Source organism: Acinonyx jubatus, chromosome D2 (assembly GCF_027475565.1).
Source record: "Acinonyx jubatus isolate Ajub_Pintada_27869175 chromosome D2, VMU_Ajub_asm_v1.0, whole genome shotgun sequence".
NCBI classification, from domain to species: domain Eukaryota; kingdom Metazoa; phylum Chordata; class Mammalia; order Carnivora; family Felidae; genus Acinonyx; species Acinonyx jubatus.
Genome location: NC_069393.1, coordinates 49,780,116 through 49,800,298, shown reverse-complemented (window position 1 = coordinate 49,800,298; position 20,183 = coordinate 49,780,116). Strand labels below are relative to the sequence as shown.

The following is a 20,183-nucleotide window of genomic DNA, read 5'->3' as shown; positions in this document are numbered from 1 at the left end:
TCTTAGGATCACATTGCTAGTGTGCGCAATAATTGTTTTAAGCTAATTAAATGTTTTTATCTGTCACACATGTCTTTTATATTTTATGACTCAAATCACCAAATAAGCACAGATATTTTCTGTGACTAAGTCAGATTCTCTCAGTACAGGAAACAAAATTCCTGAGTGGGATGGAGAGACCAAGAGGCTCCTGAATGTGTTGATATTAGAGTAACACATTAGATCAGAATCCTCATGGTATGGAAAAGTCAAGAGCTCTTTTCATTAGAGTTGTTTGGAAAGGCAGCCTGAGAATAACAGAAATGAGGACCCCTGGCTCAGAAACAAGCTAAGTATTTCTGGAAACCACATACATTCTTTCATTTAGTGAAACATATTCTCCTTATGAGCATAACACAACCGACCTCCCAGTGCTGTGGTGATGTGTCCTAGCATTGCTAGAAGATATCAGAATTCTTTTCTGAGCGTTTCAATGACCTGCGGGGGACACAAACAGACTGTTTAAGAGAAAAATTGGTAATCAACTAGTCCATGTGCTTTTAATGGTAGAAGTATTACATGAGAATGAACCTCAGAATGAAGGAGTATTCAGCATGTTTCCACTGGACCCTTTCTAACCATTTATTAGGCACTTCCTTATAGTCAGGCACTCTGCTAACCTCTCCCGTATGTTTTCTCATATAAGTCTTCCAACAGCTCTGGAATGCATTTTAAACACAAGGAAAGAGGGGCACCTGGGTGGCTCAGTAGGTTAAGAGTCCCAACTCTTGATTTCAGCTCAGGTCATGATCTCACAGTTGTGGGATTGAGCCCCACATGGGGCTCCATGCTGAGCGTGGAACCTGCTTGGGATTCCCTTTCTCTCCCTCTGTCTCTGTCCCCCTCCTACTTGTTCTTTCTCTCTCTTTCTTTCAAAAATAAATAAATAAAATTAAGCACAAAGAAACGGAGATTAAGAGACATTCAGAATGCAGCTTATTAATGGTGGAGCTCAGATTAGATTTTACATCTGACCTCAGGAATCAAATTCTTAACCATTATACTGCATGACTTGCAAGTGAGTTCAAGGCATACACTTTGGATGGGTGGATGTCTTTACTTTCAACCAGTGATCAAATGTCAGTATTATACTCTACAATCCTGGGACTGCTGAAATAGTCTTAGGGGTATATACATTTGAGCAAAGACTTCCCTTCTCTCTCATGTTTTCAAGTTGCGAATCCTACAGAAGGAATTCTAGAATAAATTTGTGTCAGGGTGCTACCCATTTCCCTTAAACCAGGAACGGAACCAGACTCAGAGAAGTCTGTTGTCCCAACTCATTCACTGACCAACTTTCACTCAGTGCATTCAGTGCCAGCTATCTGCTGGGCGTGCTTCTAGGCACCTGTGACACGTAAGTGAGCAAGATAAATAAGGTTCAGTCTCTCCTTATATTCCGGTTTATATTCTAGGCTCTAAAAGTTCCAGAATCATCCTAGCTCTCCAAAGAAAAATGGCATTTGCTAGTTTGAAACTCTGCAATGGAGATGGTCCAATGACTTGATTGCCTTTGTAGACTACAGTGAAATTTCCTCTTTGCTCCTTGGGTCTAAGTAAATGCCAGGAATACTGAAAGGTTGGAACTGAATGGTTCTATCAACAAATCCATATTGATTGGATGTAGTGGCATAAAATGGACTCAGAAACCCATCACCCTCCAGGTATGCTGCTCTGCTTCTATCATTTGTGACCTATGTTGGTGCTTTTGGTGTTCACTGGCTTCTTCAATTGTCATAGCTATAAGTACAAATAGGGGCCTTAACCGTTGTTTACTCCTGCCCTGGAAGGTCACATATATGTGTCTAAAGGTTCTCTGCTAGGCAAACATTATGATAATTATGATAAGGAGTCTTTTTTTCCAGTATCAAAAAATGATGTCTCCCTTCAAAAACAAATGAAAACTCAAACACAGGGTTTTCTGAAATTCACCCTCTCGATGAACCCTCAGGTAATTTGACCATTCCTTTCTTTGCATCTCTGAGGTCACAAAGAAGAGGACAGTCAACGTTAAACTTCTGTTCTGACAAGAAGTTGAAATATAGTGGCTAAGTTCAGGGATCTTGAGGCTGGAATGCTTGGATCCAAATGTTTGACTCTGCCTCCAACTAGCTGTGTGACCTTGGAAAGTTACTTAACTTTTCTGTGCATCAGTGTTCTCATATGTAAAATGTGGATGATAAGAATAGTACCAATCCCATCATTTGCCTATGAAGACGAAATGAACAAAAACATACACAGCATTTAGAAAGGAGCCTGGCACAAGATGAGTATTCAAAGTTAGCTGTCATTGATTATAGGTTTTATTGCATTGTGAAGCCTCTAATCATCCTGACTTTTCTCTGTAATGTGTCTGCTCAGACTTATACCTGTGGATCCCTGTAATAAACCATGTACTTAAGATTAGTCTGAGAATTCTCTGACCTGTTCTATTTCTTAAGCCCACAGGGCATTGTCTATGAGATGGTCATATCCCCTAGGTTCAAGGGCAGATAGGGATGGGGGGAGGGGGAGAAATGATGTGTGTTGTTTCCCATTTCCAGCACTAAATGGGTCGTTACTTTAATAGATCCTTAATTAAATTAGCTTCATCATTTGGGGAGCAACATCAGGAACTAAAACAGAAGCTAAGGAGCTATAAAATTTCCTTGTTGTACCTAGTGGAACCTGAGGCCATTTGTTACCTTGAATTTGCCTAGTATTTAAAATATGGCAAATATTTTTAATTTAAAATTTTTTTATGTTTATTTTATTTTTGAGAGAGAGAGAGCGTGAGTAGGGGAGGGCCAGAAAGAGAGGGAGACACGGGATCCAAAGCAGGCTCCAGGCTCTGGGCTGTCAGCACAGAGCTGGATGCAGGGCTCAAACTCTCGACAGTGAGTTGCTTAACCAATTGAGCCATCTAGGCGTCCCAAATGTGGCAAATATTATTTTGGAGACCATGGTCTGTATAATTGGTTTAGGTTAAAAAAGGCTCACTTAAAATGTATAAGATAGTTGCACAAGTATTAGTGAGGGCAGCAGTAACTATATTTTAAAACTACTGCTTTTTCTAGGGGCACCTGGGTGGCTCAGTCAGTTGAGCATTCAACTGCAGCTCAGGTCATGATCTCAAGGTTCGTGAGTTTGAGCCCCACATTGGGCTCTGTGCTGACGGCTCAGAGCCTGGAGCCTGCTTCTGATTCTGTGTCTCCCTCTCTCTCTGTCCCTATCCCTCACGCTCTGTCTCTTTCTCTCAAAAAGAACATTAAAAACATTTTTTTTAAATAAAAATAAAACTACTGCTCTTTCTAAATTGCCCTTCTTAGGGGCGCCTGGGTGGCTCAGTCAGTTAAGCGACCGACTTTGACTCAGGTCATGATCTCAGGGTTCACGAGTTTGAACCCCGCATCAGGTTCTCTGCAGTCAGCGCAGAGCCTGCTTCGGATCCTCTGTCTCCCTCTCTCTTTGCCCCTCCCCTGCTTGTTCTCTCTCTCTGTCTCTGAAAAATAAAATAAACATTTAAAAAGTAATAATAAGTTGTCCTTTTTAAATGTATAGGGACGAGGTCCCAGTAAGGAAGCATCCTTTCTAAGCACAGGGTAGCCAGAGCATGAAGCGCTATACCAAGGAACTCTCTGGTTGTTTGAATAAACCAGAGACCTGGTCTCTTACTAAGTTTTTGGGTAGGGAGATGATAATGGCTAGAATGACCATTTTGGGGACTCGGGGATTTTAGAAGTCTCCATTATTCTGTTTCTGATGCAGAAGGAGAAAGAATATGAAATCACTCCTGATAACACAGTCCACATACACAGATAGCAGCTCTCTTTACCCACAGCGTGAATATTTAGTGAGAACGAACCTCAGTTTAACTTTGTCAGCAGGAGGATGCACCATCTATTGTAACATGCAAGCTGCTAATAGCTAGGAGGGCAGGCCTGGCCTAAGGCAAGGAGGTTTTTGGTTTTCTTCTTTTGTTGAGAATATGAACACTTTCCTGAGCCAAATTTTAATTAAGTGGTGATGGAAACAAAATTTGGTGACCAGAGGTAGTATTCTCTCCCAACTCTTTTTATTCCAATATCTTTCCAACGTACTTATTGTGTGACTGAAGCTTACTTATCTCTCAGTGCCTTAGTTTCCTAATAGGTGAAATGAGATGAATAGGGGCATCCCTTCCATGGGGTTTTTATCAGAACTCCATGATATGATATATGTAAAAGGTTTATGGTACCTGCTTGCTCACAGTAAGTGGTCTGGTAGACTGACCCTTGAACAACATGAGCGTTTGGAGCCCCATGCAGCCAGAAATTCATGTATAACCTTAACTCCCCCAAAACGTAACTACTAATAGCCTACTGTGACAGGAAGCCTTACCGATAATATCAACAGTCAACGAACACATATTTTGTAGGTTGAAGGTATTATATACTATATTATTACAATAAAGTAATCTAGAGAAAAGAAATCGTTATTAAGGAAACCATTTGGAAGAGAAATCCATTTTTAGTCAAAAAATCCACACTTACGTGGGTCTGTGCAGTTCAAACCCATGCTGTTCAAAGATCAACTGTATTTGCTTTTATTGCTGTTATATATTCATGTTTCATAAGTACAGTGTTTGGATGACCACATAGACTATTATTCCAACAGCTTCTCTGAAGAGAAAAAACCATCAAGAAGCATGGAAGTATGCTTCATCTCATTTTCCTCAGTGACTTACCCCAAATGGGGACCTTCTTGGTCCGGTCAACACACCCACAGCTGACTTAGATCTTTGAGGAGGGGAGCAGTCTGTGTAGGGCTGATCTTTTATTTCTAAACCTATTAAGTGATAGCAAACATCTTTCAGACACAAAGAAAAACCTAATTGAATGACTTATTTTATTTACCAGTATCACTTAGCCCCCAAGTGGTATTAGAGAACAATTTTGCTTTATTTTATTTTTAAAATGTTTATTTCTTTATTTTGAGAGAGAGAGAGAGCGCACATGAGTCAGGGAGGGGCAGAGAGAGAGAACCCCAAACAGGTTCTGTGCATGGGGCCCCCTGGTGGGCTCGATCTCATGACCATGAGATCGATAGTGACCTGAGCTGAAATCAAGAGGCAGATGCTTAACCAACAGAGCGACCCAGGTGCCCATAGGCTGTTATATATACTACTGGAAATTTTAGATAAGGATCTGAACTTTAGAAATTCAGCAGCAAAATAAAGATATATGAAAAGCGTGCATCTCCTGTATCTATAATAATTCTGTACTTATTGTTCCTGAAGAGACATACAGGTTGTACTGTTCCTGTCACATCTGTCTTAAAAGAGTGGTTGGCGGACTTAAAGTGGTAAAATAACCGAGAAAATAGTCAGGATGTATTCTGATTAAGCAAACTGCTGAGCCATATTTTGTTTGAGGGAAATAGAAGAAATAGGCTCTCGTCTCCTTATATCAAGGCTTCATATAAAGTGATCAAAAAGCCTTGTTTTCACCTTCTTGTCCCAGCTGTCTTGGGGTTTGGGATCCTCCCAAGAGCAGCAAAGCAGAGGGAGAGGGAGTCCTGTTTTTCTCAGGAGAATGATGGTGAGTCAGCCGGCCAGCAGGCCTCCACTGCACGGGAACGCTCAGTCCTGCTCGCTCCCTCCTCCACCTGGTGTTCTGGCTGTCCCTGGATTAGCTCCTAGTGCTGTATGCTCTGCAACAGACTTCACCGTGGGGTTCTAGGCTCCCTGCCCCAATCTCCTGAAATTCTTGGCACTGACTGTGTTCTGTGGCCTACCGAGAAATATCAGAAACTGCATGATGACCCGGACCAGAAGCATGGAACCCCCCCATGCCTAGCTCCCCATAGAATGCAGTACTGAAATGGACAAAGAGGACTTGAGAAAGGAAGTGTTCCCTAATAGTGAGGAGTTAAAACAGCAGGCTTAAAGTATAGGTTCCTGCCACCAATATAGAATTAAGCTGGGCAGGGTTAAACAGAATACTAGGAAATAGAAGAAATTAGCCAATAATGAAGAGTAATTATCTATAGTGACTCAGCGTAATTGCAATTACACAGCATAGAAGGCTTGCCGCTCAGGCATGGGGATACCTCATATACTCAGCCTTTCCCAACTGACCACAGAAAATGATTTGGGTGACTATTTTCACAGTTTTCCTAAAGATGACATAGAACATTCTAGATGCATAAGAGAGAAGTTAATTTCTGACATAGTAGATGCTTCAGGCCATTAGAACTTAATTCTCTCAGGTGAAGAGAGGGTCCCCATTGTTCTTGTACTTCATGGATGTATCTTTTTTTTTTTTTTTAGTATTTCAAGTTTTTATTTAAATTCTAGTTAGTTGACATATAGTGTAATATTAGTTTCGGGAGTTGGATTTAGTGATTCATAGCACCCAGTGCACATCACAACAAATGCCTTCCTTAATACATATCACCCATTTAGCCCATCACCCCCCCACATTCCTCCCCCCCAGCAAACCTCCATTTGTTCTCTATAGTTAAGAGTCTCTCTTATGGTTTGCCTCTCTCTCTCTCTCTTTTTCTTTCCCCTATGTTCAACTGTTTTGTTTATTAAATTCCACATATGAGTGAAATCATATGGTATTTGTCTTTCTCTGACTTACTTCACTTAGTCTTGCTCCATCCACATCATTGCAAATGGCAAGATTTCATTCTTTTTTATGGCTGAGTAATATTCCATTGTGTATATATACCACATCTTCTTTATCCATTCAGCAGTCAATGGACATTTGGGCTCTTAACATAATTTGTCATTGTTGATAATGCTGCTATAGACCTTGGGGTGCATGTGCCCTTTGATACAGTATTTTTGTATCCTTTGGGAAAATACCTAGTAGTGCAATTGCTGGATTAGAGGGTAGTTCTATTTTTAACTTTTTGAGAAAACTTCATATTGTTTTCCAGAGTAGCTGCACCAGTTTGCATTCCCACCAATAGTGTAAGAGGGTTTTCCTTTCTCTTCATCCTTGCCAAAATCTATTGTTTCCTGTGTTGGTAATTTTAGCTATTCTGACTGGTGTGAGGTGGTATCTCATTGTGGTTTTGATTTGTATTTCCCTGATAATGAATGAAGTTGAGCATCTTTTCATATGTCTGTTGGCCATCTGGATGTCTTCTTTGGAAAAGTGTCTATTCATGTCTTTTGCCCATTTTTTAACTGGATTATTTATTTCTTGGGTGTCAAGTTTGATAAGGTCTTTATAGATTTTGGATACTAACCCTTTATCACATATGTCATTTGCAAATATCTTCTGTCATTCCTAAGGCTTCCTTTTAGTTGTTTCCTTCACTGTGCAGAAGCTTTTTATCTTGATGAAGTTCCAATAGTTTATTTTTGCTTTTGTTTCCCTTGCCTCCAGAGACATGTCTAGTAAGAAGTTGCTATGGCTGGTGTCAAAGAGGTTGCTGCCTGTGTTCTCCTCTAGGATTTTGATGGTTTCCCGTCTCACATGTAGGTCTTTAATCCATTCTGAATTTGTTTTTGTGTATGGTGTAAGAAAGTGGTCCAGTTTCATTCTTTTGCATGTTGCTGTCCAGTTTTCCCAGCACCATTTGTTGAAGAGACTTTTTTTTCCATTGGATATGCTTTCCTGCTTTGTCAAAAATTAGTTGACTATATAGTTTTGGGTCCATTTATGGGTTTTCTACTCTCAAAGATGTATCTTTTTCAAAGATAGTAATGTAGATAGCCTATGGTTGGGGATGACTGTTTGGTCAGGGAGTAAGGTATATTTTCCTCATCCCCTGACCCAGGGCAGGTTTTGGATTTCATACTGTGAATTACCATTCGTTCATTCACTCAACAAATAACGATTCATCTCCTTTCCTTTTCTAGGCATTGTGCCAAGAACAGGGGATATAATGATGAACAAGAAAAAGATACAAACAAATAAGGGATGATCTGTGCTACTTTGAGGAAAAACTCAAAGCGACCAGGAAAGAAAGAAAAATGATGGATCCAGTAGCATGGTGGGTGTGTTGGGAGGTAGACATACTTCAAAGAGGGACGTTACTAAGCATACACAAATGTTGTTGACCCAGCTTGGCCGACACACCTATCTGGAAGGTGACGGTATAGCCATTCAGGCAATGTTTATGTATTTATGCACAAAAAAAAAATGTTATCTCTCTGCCTCACAGGTATTTTATGAACACAAGCAATTCCTTCTGTGTATCACTGCCATGATGCTGGAAACACTGCATCGCCAGTAACCAGCAGAGAGCCTGGGACATAGCAGGCATGTGATCATGTCGAATAACAACACTCACGAATAAATGAAAGGCACTTTTAGAACAATAGGATGTTGAATTTATGGTGTCATAAAATAAATCAGTTCCACATTTTGTCTATTGTTGAATTTTTGGCGACTATGAAACACCTTCATTTTCTTCTCGATCTTATTTACTGAAGCCAAAGCAATCACAGAGAATGTAAACTTCTTTAAAAGGTTGTACTCTTTCCTGTAAAAGGGAAAAACCTGCTGGTATAGCATGTCTTGTGTGTGTGTTGGCTTTAGCTGTGTTGCTTCAATTCCAGAAGTCGTATACTTCTGCAGTGATAACAGTATCAGACATCTACCCTTAGAATGTTTTCAAATTCCAATTTATTTCTACATTTAGTCCTATAATTTATTCCTATATTTAATGACCTTGCAATGCTTTAGAGATTTTCTTTTATCTTTAAACAACTCTAAAGCTTGCAACACAATTTTCTCCTCTAAAGGGTCTGTGCTATTTATGAAGCAATCATTTTGACGTTTCTTGAATTTATTTTAGAATAAGAAAAATCACATATTTATTAATCTGGTAGAATGATATGTGAAGAATTAATTTCTGGAAGATCAACAATTTGACACACCAGTAGGACTGATGCATGATGCTTAATTTCAATTGTCAACGTGGCTAGGCTATTGTGCCTAGTTGTTGGATCAAACACTAGTCTAGATATTGTCAGGAAGGTATTTTGTAGATGTTATTAACATTTACAATTACAGTTGACTTGAGATGAAAGAGCCCTTGATAATGTGAGTGGTACTCACATAATCAGTTGAAGATCTTAAGTATAGAAACTAAGGTTTTGGGGAGAAGAAAGAATTTTGCCTTGAGACTGTAACATAAAAATCCTGCCTGTGCTTTCCAGCCTGCTGGTCTTCCCTATAGATTTTGGACTCAAGACTGCAACTCTTGCCTGAATTTCTAGCATACTGGCCTGCCTTAGGAGTTTTGGGCTTACCAGCTCCCACAATTGCATGAGCCAATTTCTTGAAACAAATGTCTTTATTTATAAAATATATATATGGAAATATATTTAAAATATATAATATTTAAATATATAATATTTAAATACATATTATATTTTACAAAAATAAAATATACCCTATTGTCTCTCTCTTATCTCTTATCTGTATATCTGTATATCCCTACATATATGTGATTCTTCTTCTCTGGGGAATTCTGACTGATATAGGCTGTTTGATTCTTCTCTCCTGAAACTGTGTCTCCAATCAGATCAGGGGAAAATTTGTAACAGTTTCTAGACTTCTACTGCTTTGATGGGAGACCAGAGGGTTGAGAGAGTGCTGTACATTTCAAGCCGCCCCCTCCCAAAAGGAGAGGAGCTTGGAGCTGGGGAGAGGAACATGAGCACACCCATTCATGTGATTCATCAGTTCTCTATTTAGCAAACCAGAAAAATATGGGGAAGATTTTGAACCTTCATAAACTCCTCTGGTTTCCTTCTAATAACAGCGTGTTTTATTTTATGTCAAGGAACATCTCCCTCTTCATAAAAATCATATTACGCTTTTAGCATTAGCTAGGGTCCTGCATGAGAGGAGTCAGGGTGGATCTCAGGGCAGGTGGTTTTTGTTGTTGTTTGTTTGCTTTTGTTTTTGTTATTTAACCAGGACTTTACATAATATTAAAGTAGCTGGAAGCTGGATTATTATTTCCACAGGGATAGGAGAGACAGTGTATCTCAATTGAATTCCAACAAATGACATTTATTTGAGACCAAGTTCACACGTTTAATTCCCAGTTGTGCAAAAAAAAAAAAAAATACAAGTAAGACTGGGACCTCAAATTATACTACCTAAAAGGTATACTTGTAATGGGGTCTAGGTGAGTGGTGTGGACAGACTTATTCCCATTGCTGTGTAAAGTACTCACATGATGCCTTCTATAGATACTGGGTTGGGAAGACCATCCATCTGTACAAGAAAAACAATGCCTTACTTTAGTATTACAACTCTTAGAACAGTTTTGATCATGGATTTGGGGGGGGATTGAATAAAAGAAAGATGTACATAGAAGTTAGTTTCTGCTACCCAAATATTCTATTGTATAAAGATCATTTTTTTAAAGAGCATGTAATCATTTTAAACATATTAACTTGGTAATATTTTGCCTGATGAAAAATATTAACCTATTAACCAAAGGTACATTCTTGCCACTTCCACATGGAAAATGGTGGCAATGTGTGATTATTTCTTGAGTTTGGGCTCTGAAGATTATTGACCCGGATAATTACCCAATCCCTCCTCCAGTTTACTTCATAATCAGGACATATCCCTCTTCTATAGCTTCAATTATAAAAACATGCTGTACCATTAAATGAAAATTTGGGTGACTCAGATGGACTATAGCACAAAATACCCAGATGCAAAGTTCCACAGACACCACACTTTTTGAGGTAAAATATGGTGGGTTCTGACTAGATGATTGTGGCCATACCTTCTTTCACAGTCTGGGACTTCCATTCTGCAGGAGCATTAATACCTTTCTTGTCTCATGTTTTGTCAACCTGAATGGGCAGGGTTAGTTCCATATTCTCTCCCTCTCTTCCTGAGATCTCCTTTCCATTCCTTTTCACCCAAGACCAACTTTACTCCACATTTCCAATAACATCCATCTTACAGACTTCTCATGTACTTACTTTTTCTTGATTTATAGATCTATAGAGACCACTGCAATCTTGACCACTAAAAGGCCACGTTGGGGAATGATAGTGTAATTCAATCATGGAGTTTGATTTCAACTTTACAGAGGATACATGGGGGTGTCTTTCCCTAGGACACACAACTACTACTACTTAAACTTACACCTAGTTGCTACTCTCTTACTTGATTGTTGACAAACAGAATGGCAAATGTTGAAATTTTACTGTTCTAGAGTATGAAAGATTGCTTGTGTTGTCTCTCCTAAATTTGGGGGGTAAAATGATTTGTAGGTGAGAATGAATAATAGAACTGAAATGGATGTCAGGGTATCTAATTGCCCTAACTGCTTTCAGGTAGTTTCTAGACCAGCGACGGCAGAACAAGCTTTTTCTCACATAAATCGTCTAATTAATTGCGGGTGACTGCCTGGAAGCCCATGTTGATATGAACTCTGTGTTCAAATCTAGGCTCTGGGTTTGCCGTAATCAATTATTGATGTCTGCCATGGGTGAGGGATAGGACAGTGTGGATGTTAATGACACCTCATTTCCTTTTTTTCGGATAGAACCAACAAAGATGGAGAATTACTTTTTTAGTTTAAAATGATTTCAAACACTGAGAACACATTCCAGGTGAGAAAGACAGGGGAGGGGGAAATTCAACTTGATACAGAGAAAAGAGGATACTGACAAATAGCCATGTTTTTTGAATCTGATAACTTCTCTGGAAAGTGCTAAAATATAATAGTACTCTAGGGATGATTATGTGGACACTAATAGAGACTTTAGAGGCTAACAGAGTGTCATCGTTTGCTTTTCTAGCTCAGAAGAGCAAAATGGTGAGTGAAAGTGTAAAGTAGAAGAAAATTGGCCTTCTTCACAACTGAGTGAAGATGCTCTATCTGTGTTCAGAAAACATTCTTGAAATGGACTTTCAGTGATCTAAATTTAAACATGTAAACTTAAAAAAAAACACTATTTTGCTGAACTCTATGAAATAGCCATTTAATGGAATTTGGCATTTCATAGAAAATCCATTTCCTCATGAAACCATAACTTGCTGTTCTTGGTGCAAATATCTTCAGAAAGACTTTTTTGTTGTTGCTTTGTTTTAAAATGTCAATACCCTATACTTAGAAATAAAACAGAAGCCACAGTAAATTTCTTTCAGAGATGTTAGCCTGGAAATATGATTATATTGTAGCTAAGCCCCAACAAAATGTCTGAAGGACTAATGAAGTCTTCGTAAATGCAAGCAAATGGACTTACAACTCCATCTATAAAATATGAATAGTGACAGCAATCATAATCATGACCACTTATTGAACAATAAACTATCATTTATTATATGCCTGCTTGCTTCCTGACTTCCTTCTTTCCTTCCTTCCCCTTCCCATTCTCCCTCTTCTTGTTCCCACAAATGCTGACTTCCTACTATGTTCCAGGAACAATACAAAGCTCAAGAAACAATGACATTGGTGATCCTACAAGGATTCTGACTTCATAGAGTTTATACTCTAGCGGGGGAAAGTTGGGTATTCATCAAATATTAACAATAATGTGTTGTGTCAGGATGGACTGAGATGTCTGTTTCCCCTTTGGGGGATAAAGAGGAAATTTGAGGACTAAAAAAAGTGATTTCAGTGTGCAACTAGATGGTCATTAATATGAGGAAGGACAAATGTATCTTTATGGTGAAACAACTTGGATATTATTTTGTAAGGAATTGGGCCAGATTCAGATTAATAGGAGAAATTAAACTTAAAAAGTAAGTATACAGCTATATTTGTCTCTAGAAAGACATTTTGCCTGACAGTGGTAAGTTTTATTTTGCTGTAATGTGCTAACTACCAACAAATGGTTCCAGATCTACTCAGTTTCTCAGTAATCTACATATAGACCTCTCTTGATTCCAGGAGGCTGCTTAAGGGTGACAGATGTTATTGTGCTATGGAATGTTAATTGTTAATTAAATATTTTTACTAAACAAACTTGTCTGTCATCAATCCAGTATAGCTTAAAGAGTTTTAATCAAAAGCATAATTTTGTGGTTTTCAAAGTTATGTATTAATTTTAAAAAGACAAGAACTATTGCAAACTTGGAGATGAACAATTGAAGCCCTTAGTTTCTCTAAAAAGAAGATTGTTCATAATGAAACAATTAATACTTTTCCAATTAGTCCAACTTAGGAATATCCAAATATCTCAAGACATAAAATGGATGTGCTTCTATCTCTTGTTGCCATGGACTTGTGTGAACAGGGATTTTTAAATAATGCCATGGTGAAAACAAATGTAGGAATAATCTTGGTACTGCAGTGGAATCCAAAATATACCTAATATCAGAGGATAGGTAATAAAGACTACAAAATTCACTTCTTGTATGAACATATTTTATATCAAAAGTTTGTAACAAAAATGTAAGATTAAATATATTATTTTGATCTTAATGAATTAAGTTGGTTTAAGTTCTTTCATATTTTTGTTACTTTATAAGGTAAAATATACTGAGCCTTTCTAGCATTGCTGAATACATTTGAACCATTCATTCAAGTATGGAGTACACATCATGGGTACCCATTTGAATGTTTGTTGAGCTACCCTTTTCAGAAAGCCAGGGTCAAATGAATGGGATGGAAGGTTGCTGCTTTAGAATGAAGGCTCTTCAAGATGGTCTCACCTACTCCTGGTTTTATAAGTGTGAAACAGAGGGATTGGAAAAGAGACAATTAGAAACTTTAACTATGCAGTTATTTGACTGAACAGGAACATAAAGCAGTGGAACCAACCCTCTAACGGGGCCCATTGGTGGAGAAACTGTATCCAGCACACTTGTGGTTAGCTAATTTTCTCTTGTGGCTAATAAATCACCAGGCAGTGGGAGGGCATTCCCTATGGAAAGTTGGAAAGACGGTGCCTCAAAGCAGGTGTGTGTGGGGGGGGGGGGTGCTAGGGCCCTAGAAGGAGATGGTGTTGGAGTTCACGCTCTGTGCTCTCAATCTGCCTCTCACCCCCTTGAGTTGCAGTTGGGAAGGATAACCTCTTAATTATTTCATTCTGTACCTTCCTTGGAAGCAGCACAATTGCTTAAAACTAAAAAAGTGAGTCGTTTAAAAACTATTCTGCTGATAAAATTGAAAGTTTAATTTCTTTATGTATGTTTTATATATGCATGTATATATAATTTTGCAGACATTCATACACACACATAATTTTGCCTAAGTGTGTATATGTGTATACATATGAAAATTTTTTTGCATTTGAATGTTACCTGGCTTTTCCTTCCTGCTCTTCTTCCTTGACTCAGTTCTTTGATACATGATAATCCAAAATAACATTCTATATATCTTTCCATGTTTAACTATCCCTCTCCCTTTTGAATATTTTTTTTTTGCTTTTGTTTTAGAAAATGAGATATTATTCCCACGTTAGTACATTTTGATTTTTTCACTCAGTGATGCCTATGGAAATTTCTCTACAATCATTGTTTCCTAGGTATAGGTGTATGCATCAAAGGTAATATATTATTCTGTTTTTCTTTTTCAATACTTATTTTACTTTTTTTACTTGCTGAATTGGCTAGAGCTTTCATGATAATAATTAAGAATCTTGGAATTATATATCATTTCTTCTGTAATGTCTGATTTTAATTAAAATGCTTTATGACATTAGGGTATCAAATGTCTTTTCAGCATCTGTTAGTATGCTATAAATATTTTGATTTGTTGTTGGATTCTGTTTGCTAACACTTGTTTTTAGTTTGGGCATCTTTATCTGTGAGGAAAACTGGTCTATTATTCATTCAAAAGATGTTTAGTGAACACCTGCTTTATGTCATGCGTTAGTCTGGGTGCTGAGGTTATAGTATTTAAGTGTAAACATCTCTGTCCTTATGGAGCTAACATCTAGAAAAAAGTTTTCTTTCTATTCCTCTCATCTTTTTTTAAAATTTTAGTTATCAGGTTTGGTATTAGAATAATTTTATCTTCCAAAAGTTAACTGGAGACATTTTCATGTTCTTCCCAGGAATGGAATATATTAAATAAATATGTATCTACTCTTTAAAAGGTGGCTAAAACATAGTTATAAACCCAGACGGTCTTGTACTTTTTTAAATGGTGGAATTTTCATCTCTTTTCCAATTTTAGGGTGATTGGAATATTCGAATTTTCCTTTTCTTCTTAGATCAGTTTAAAGAATTAGTGTTTTACAAGAAAAGCATTTTCAAATGTGTTTCCTTAGTTTCATTGTCTTATAGATTATCTTAATTTCTTCCACATCTGTGGCTATATTTCTTTTCTTAATTCTAATATTGTTCTATTTTTGCTGTCTTGTTTTTTTTAATTCAAGATCCTGATGAAAACCTTATTTTTTCCCTTCAAAGAGTCCATTTGTAGTTTTTTATAAATCTTTTATGTTCTGTGTTTTCTATTTTATTAGTTTCATTTTTATTGTTATTAGTTCTCTTTTCATTGCTATTTGGTTCCTTTTGTGATTCTTTCTAATTTCTTAAGGTTAGTTCTTCTGCTCTTTGTGCAACTCTTTCTTACTCTTTCTTTAATAATCAATGCATTTAAGGCTATAAAATTTCTTTGGAGTAGAGCTTTGTCCCATAGACTCTGAATGAATGGTTCTCCCTTTCCTTGCTTTCTAGATGATTCTGAGTCCTTTTATTGTGCTTTTTGATCTAATACTTATTAGAAATGTGTTTCTAAATTTTCAGTAGTAATTCACGGCGCTTTTTTATTACTTATTTCAACTTTCATTGGCATATGTGATCAAAAAAATATAGTTTGTAAAAACCTCCAATTTTAGAATCTGTTAAAGTTTTGCATCAAGTGCATGATTAATTTTTCAAAATGCTCCCTGTGTATATGAGAAAAACTGTATTCTCTATTTAAGTGTAAATTTTCATGTGCAGACCCAGTGGTGTGCTGGTAACAGCAAACTCTCTGGATATGATGATTTGTAGCATCTGTGGCATTTGCCATTTCCATGGTGTATATATGACCACCATGGCCTGTTTCTAGCTACCAACACGACATCACTCAATATGGAAATGGGTAGAGATACTCACAATTGACTCTCCAAAGCTGGTACAAACCAACTTCTGTGCCCCACTACATATACTATTAAATCAAGTTTATTGACGGTATTATTAAATTCTTCTATTCTTACTCACCTTTTTTTTTTTAAGTTTATTTATTTATTTCGAGAGAGAGAGACAGAGAGACAGAGAGTGCGTGTGTGTGCACGCATGGGGGAGCGGGAGGGGCAGAAGGAGAGGGAGACAGAAAGAATCCCAAGCAGACTCCACGCTGTCAGCATGGAGACCTACATGAGGCTGTCAGTGCAAAGCCCTACAGGGTGTTCTATCTCATAAACCTGAGATCCTGACCTGAGCCAAAATCAAGAGTCAGTTGCCTAACTGACTGAGCCACTTAGGCGCCCCTGTCATTATTTACCCTTGAGGACTAGGTTCTGAGACAACTGGATTGAAGGCTCCTAATACGATCTCATTTTCTTCAAGTTTTCCTTGTATAGATAGTTTTTGTTCCATATATTTAGCTCCCGTTTTTTTTTTAGTATATATAGTTTATAATGATTTAGCTAAATTCCTAAACTGTGCTTTTTATGAGTACATAATGATTCTTTCAATCCTATATACCATTTTAACTTTAAATTTCACCTTATCTGGTATTAATATTGCCACATCTGTTTTCTTTTTGTTTGCATTTGTCTGGTATCTCCTTGCTTATCTTTTCATTTTCCATCATTCTTTATTATTGAAATGTGTTTTCTGCAAACAGCTGTATATATATATATATATACATATATATATATATGTATATATATATATAAAATCTAGTCTGACAGTCTTTGTATTTTAATAGGATACCTCAGCATATTCAAATTTGATATAATGACTGTATTTCTTCAGTCTCTGCATTTCATTACTTGCTTTGTTTCCCTTTTCTTAACCTAGCTGGTTTAAGTTGATGTTCATTCTATGTCTGTCCCCTTGTTAATTTGGAAGTGGTAGTGTATTTTTCCCTTTTCTTAATGACTGTCTTCCAGAATATGACTAAACTGACTATTTCCCTCATTTGGGGTGCTTTCAACGTTTGGTGTTCTATTTCTCGAGTTCCCCCTGTCCTAGAGGGTGAAATTATTAAAATACTTGGGGCACCTGGGTGACTCAGTTGCTTAAGCATCTGACTTCTGCTCAGGTCATGATCTCATGGTTTGTAAGCTCAAACCCCACCTAGGGCTCTGTGCTGACAGCATGGAGCCTGCTTGGGATTCTCTCTCTCTCCCTCTCTCTCTGCCCCTCCCTGCTCTCCCTCTCTCAAAATAAATAAATAAATAAATAAATAAATAAACTTTAAAATACTTTTCCTTTCTTTCTCCTCCTTCTACCATTAAACTTTTGGAATGCTTTCATTCTTCCTCACTCTCAATTCCTAGATTTTGCTGGGAGTCAGTCTCTATTAGTGTTTTCCTCCTCTGCTATTTCAAGCGTCCTTCTTTAACCCTCTGTTGAGCAAAATCAGATAGTCTATCATCATTTTCATATCTTCAGCTCTATGTGTGTCTGCACCCATATTTATATACAAATCAATCAGATTTATTTTTCACTGATTTTTAATTTTTCTCTTTTTTCATCTTATGATTTCTTTTTGGTTTCACTTATTATTTAATTCATATTGCTGAGTACTGTCCTAAGACGGACTATATGCATAATTCACTCTCTGAAGTCTTGGACGTCCTCCATGGAAGGGTGATCATATCTTCACAGGGTACAGAATTCAGCTTCAGCCTTTGCTCGTAGCTGTGGATTTAACCTTACTGCTTAACTTCCAAGGTTGTAGGTGCCAGTCTGATTTTTTTTTTCTTCCTGTGTAGGCAGCTTTTTTTTTCTCTTGGTGGTGTGTCAGATTTTTTCTCTTTATCCTTAAGAGATCAGAAATTTTATTAAGGCATGCCTAAGAATCTTCCAGGCTTGAAATCAGAGAGCCCTTTCAATTGTGCAGATTTAAGTTTTTTGCTATTATCTCAGGAACATTTTCTCTGTTTATTTGTCTAACTTCTACCTCCTATTATCTGTCTCCCTTTAAACTTCTAAAATATTTGTTATTAATTTGTTAGGTCTTCTGGAAATACAGGCTTTAAATCTCTAAACTTTTCCTTCATGATTTCTATATATTCTTTTTCTCAGGTCTTTGATCTATTTCTTGCTGGCCATTTTCTAGGCTACTAATTTGGGGTTTACAATAATGATCTTCCCTGTCCCCCCCCCCCGAAGAAAAGTAACATTGTACTTTTGTTTGATAAAATTTGTCCTTTAAATTAACACAAATTTCAAGAAGGGTGGATAGGTTTTGAAGTCACAGAGACCAGGTGTTGGAATCCTCACTCACCCCTTACCAGCTCATGACCTCGGACAAGGCAGTTACTTGCTTAAAACTTAGTTTCCTTATCTGTGGTAAAGAACCTGCTACCCCCCACTTAACTGAACTATACTAATAATTACATGATAGGAAATAAATAGATATTTTTTGCAAGGTACTAGGAACCTAAAGAATATTCCATAAATATTTGATTAAATATCCATATTAAATAATATAAAGTTAAAGTCTGTGTGGGGGGAATTTAAGGCTTTTTTTCAACATTACTTATATGTTCTTATGCTTTTTTGTGGCTTTTGCATAGAAAACTTTTAAAACTTTGCTAATAAAATCATAATGCCTTCTATCTGTATAATACTTGGCAGTTTATCTGTAGCTCTGTGACTGAAAGCAGATATTATTATTTTAACTGCTGCTGAGTTAAGTGATTTTGCAAACTTTACAGAACTAATAGGTAGCATAGGCTGCTGTAAAAATCTCCGAGCTAAAAACTTTTCTCCCATTGACTGTCAATACCGCAAATATCAAGAACTATATTTTTAAAAAATGTAATCAAACAGTTTCTGGTTGGATTTTATTCAGTCAGTTATGTATGCAATGAGTAGAAATAAAAAAAAATACATAGACGCACCTTACTATGTGCCATGCATGCTTCTGAGTGCCGAGGATAAAATGGTGAGCAAAAGCAGATATATTTCCTGCTCTCAGGAAGCTTTCAATCTAGTGAGAGAGATGTCCATTAATCAAAGAATCATATACATATGTGTAAACTGAGAGCTGAGAAAAAGTACAATTGACAAAGGGATTTTATGTTGTTAGGAAGGTTAGAAAGGCTTCCTGGGGAAACAATGATAAGGTGAGATCAGAAGGAAGAGTTTCTGTTAGTCAGGCAAAGAAGGGCTAAGTGGGGAGAGGAGCCTTTGAGACAGAGGGAAAAGCAGAGACAAAGGCGCTGTGTCAGGAAGAAGCCTTTCAGAGTGAAAGATTGAAATCAGACCAGTGTCATTGGAACTCGGAGACTGAAGGAAAATGTGTGAGGGGAGCTGCAGAGAAAAGTGGGGACCAAATGATGCAGGATTCTGAGAGACATGTTAAATATTTTGGTCTTGGGGCGCCTGGGTGGCTCAGTCGGTTAAGCGTCCGACGTTGGTTCAGGTCATGATCTCGCAGTTTGTGAGTTCGAGCCCCGCGTGGGGCTCTCTGCTGACAGCTGGGAGCCTGCAGCCTGCTTCGAATTATGTGTCTCCTTCTCTCTCTGCCCCTCCCCTGCTCATACTCTGTCTCTCAAAAATAAATAAATGTTAAAAAAAATTAAAAAATATATTTTGGTCTTTATCTTAGAATAATAGAATGCCAGCTAGAGTTTTAAGAAGTGTGTGTGTGTGTGTGTGTGTGTGTGTGTGTGTGTATGCATGTGCTGACGGCACTGTGTTTACTTAGCAAACATTACTCCACTTGAGATGGAAAGTAGATTAGAAGGCCAGAGTGGATACAGGTAAAGAAGTCGGAGGCCCTTGAAAAAGTCCAGTTGAAAGACAGTGGTGGCTTTGAGTAGCAGGTGGCAGTGAAGACAGAGAGAAGGGGTCAGATCTGTGAGGTAATCAGAACGCAAAGCGACAGGACCTGATAATGGGTTATATATAGAGGCTGAGGTAGAGGCTTTGAAGAATGAACTCTAAACTTCTAGCTTGAATAGCTCCTAGATGGTAGATGTACTTCCTGTTTTAAGGAAAACTGAAATAAGGCCAGATGTGGGGGATTACAGATGATGAATTTGGTCGAAGATTTTCAAGTTA

The 20,183-nt window shown here is 37.6% G+C and overlaps 1 long non-coding RNA gene across 1 annotated transcript; it reads left to right on the top strand.

The window, feature by feature from the left end:
• The first annotated feature begins 472 nt into the window (after positions 1-472).
• Positions 473-8,385, top strand: LOC128312588 (uncharacterized). Its single transcript, XR_008292063.1, has 2 exons — positions 473-1,703; positions 7,877-8,385. It is a non-coding gene; the product is annotated as an uncharacterized LOC128312588 (long non-coding RNA).
• The last annotated feature ends 11,798 nt before the right edge of the window (positions 8,386-20,183 follow it).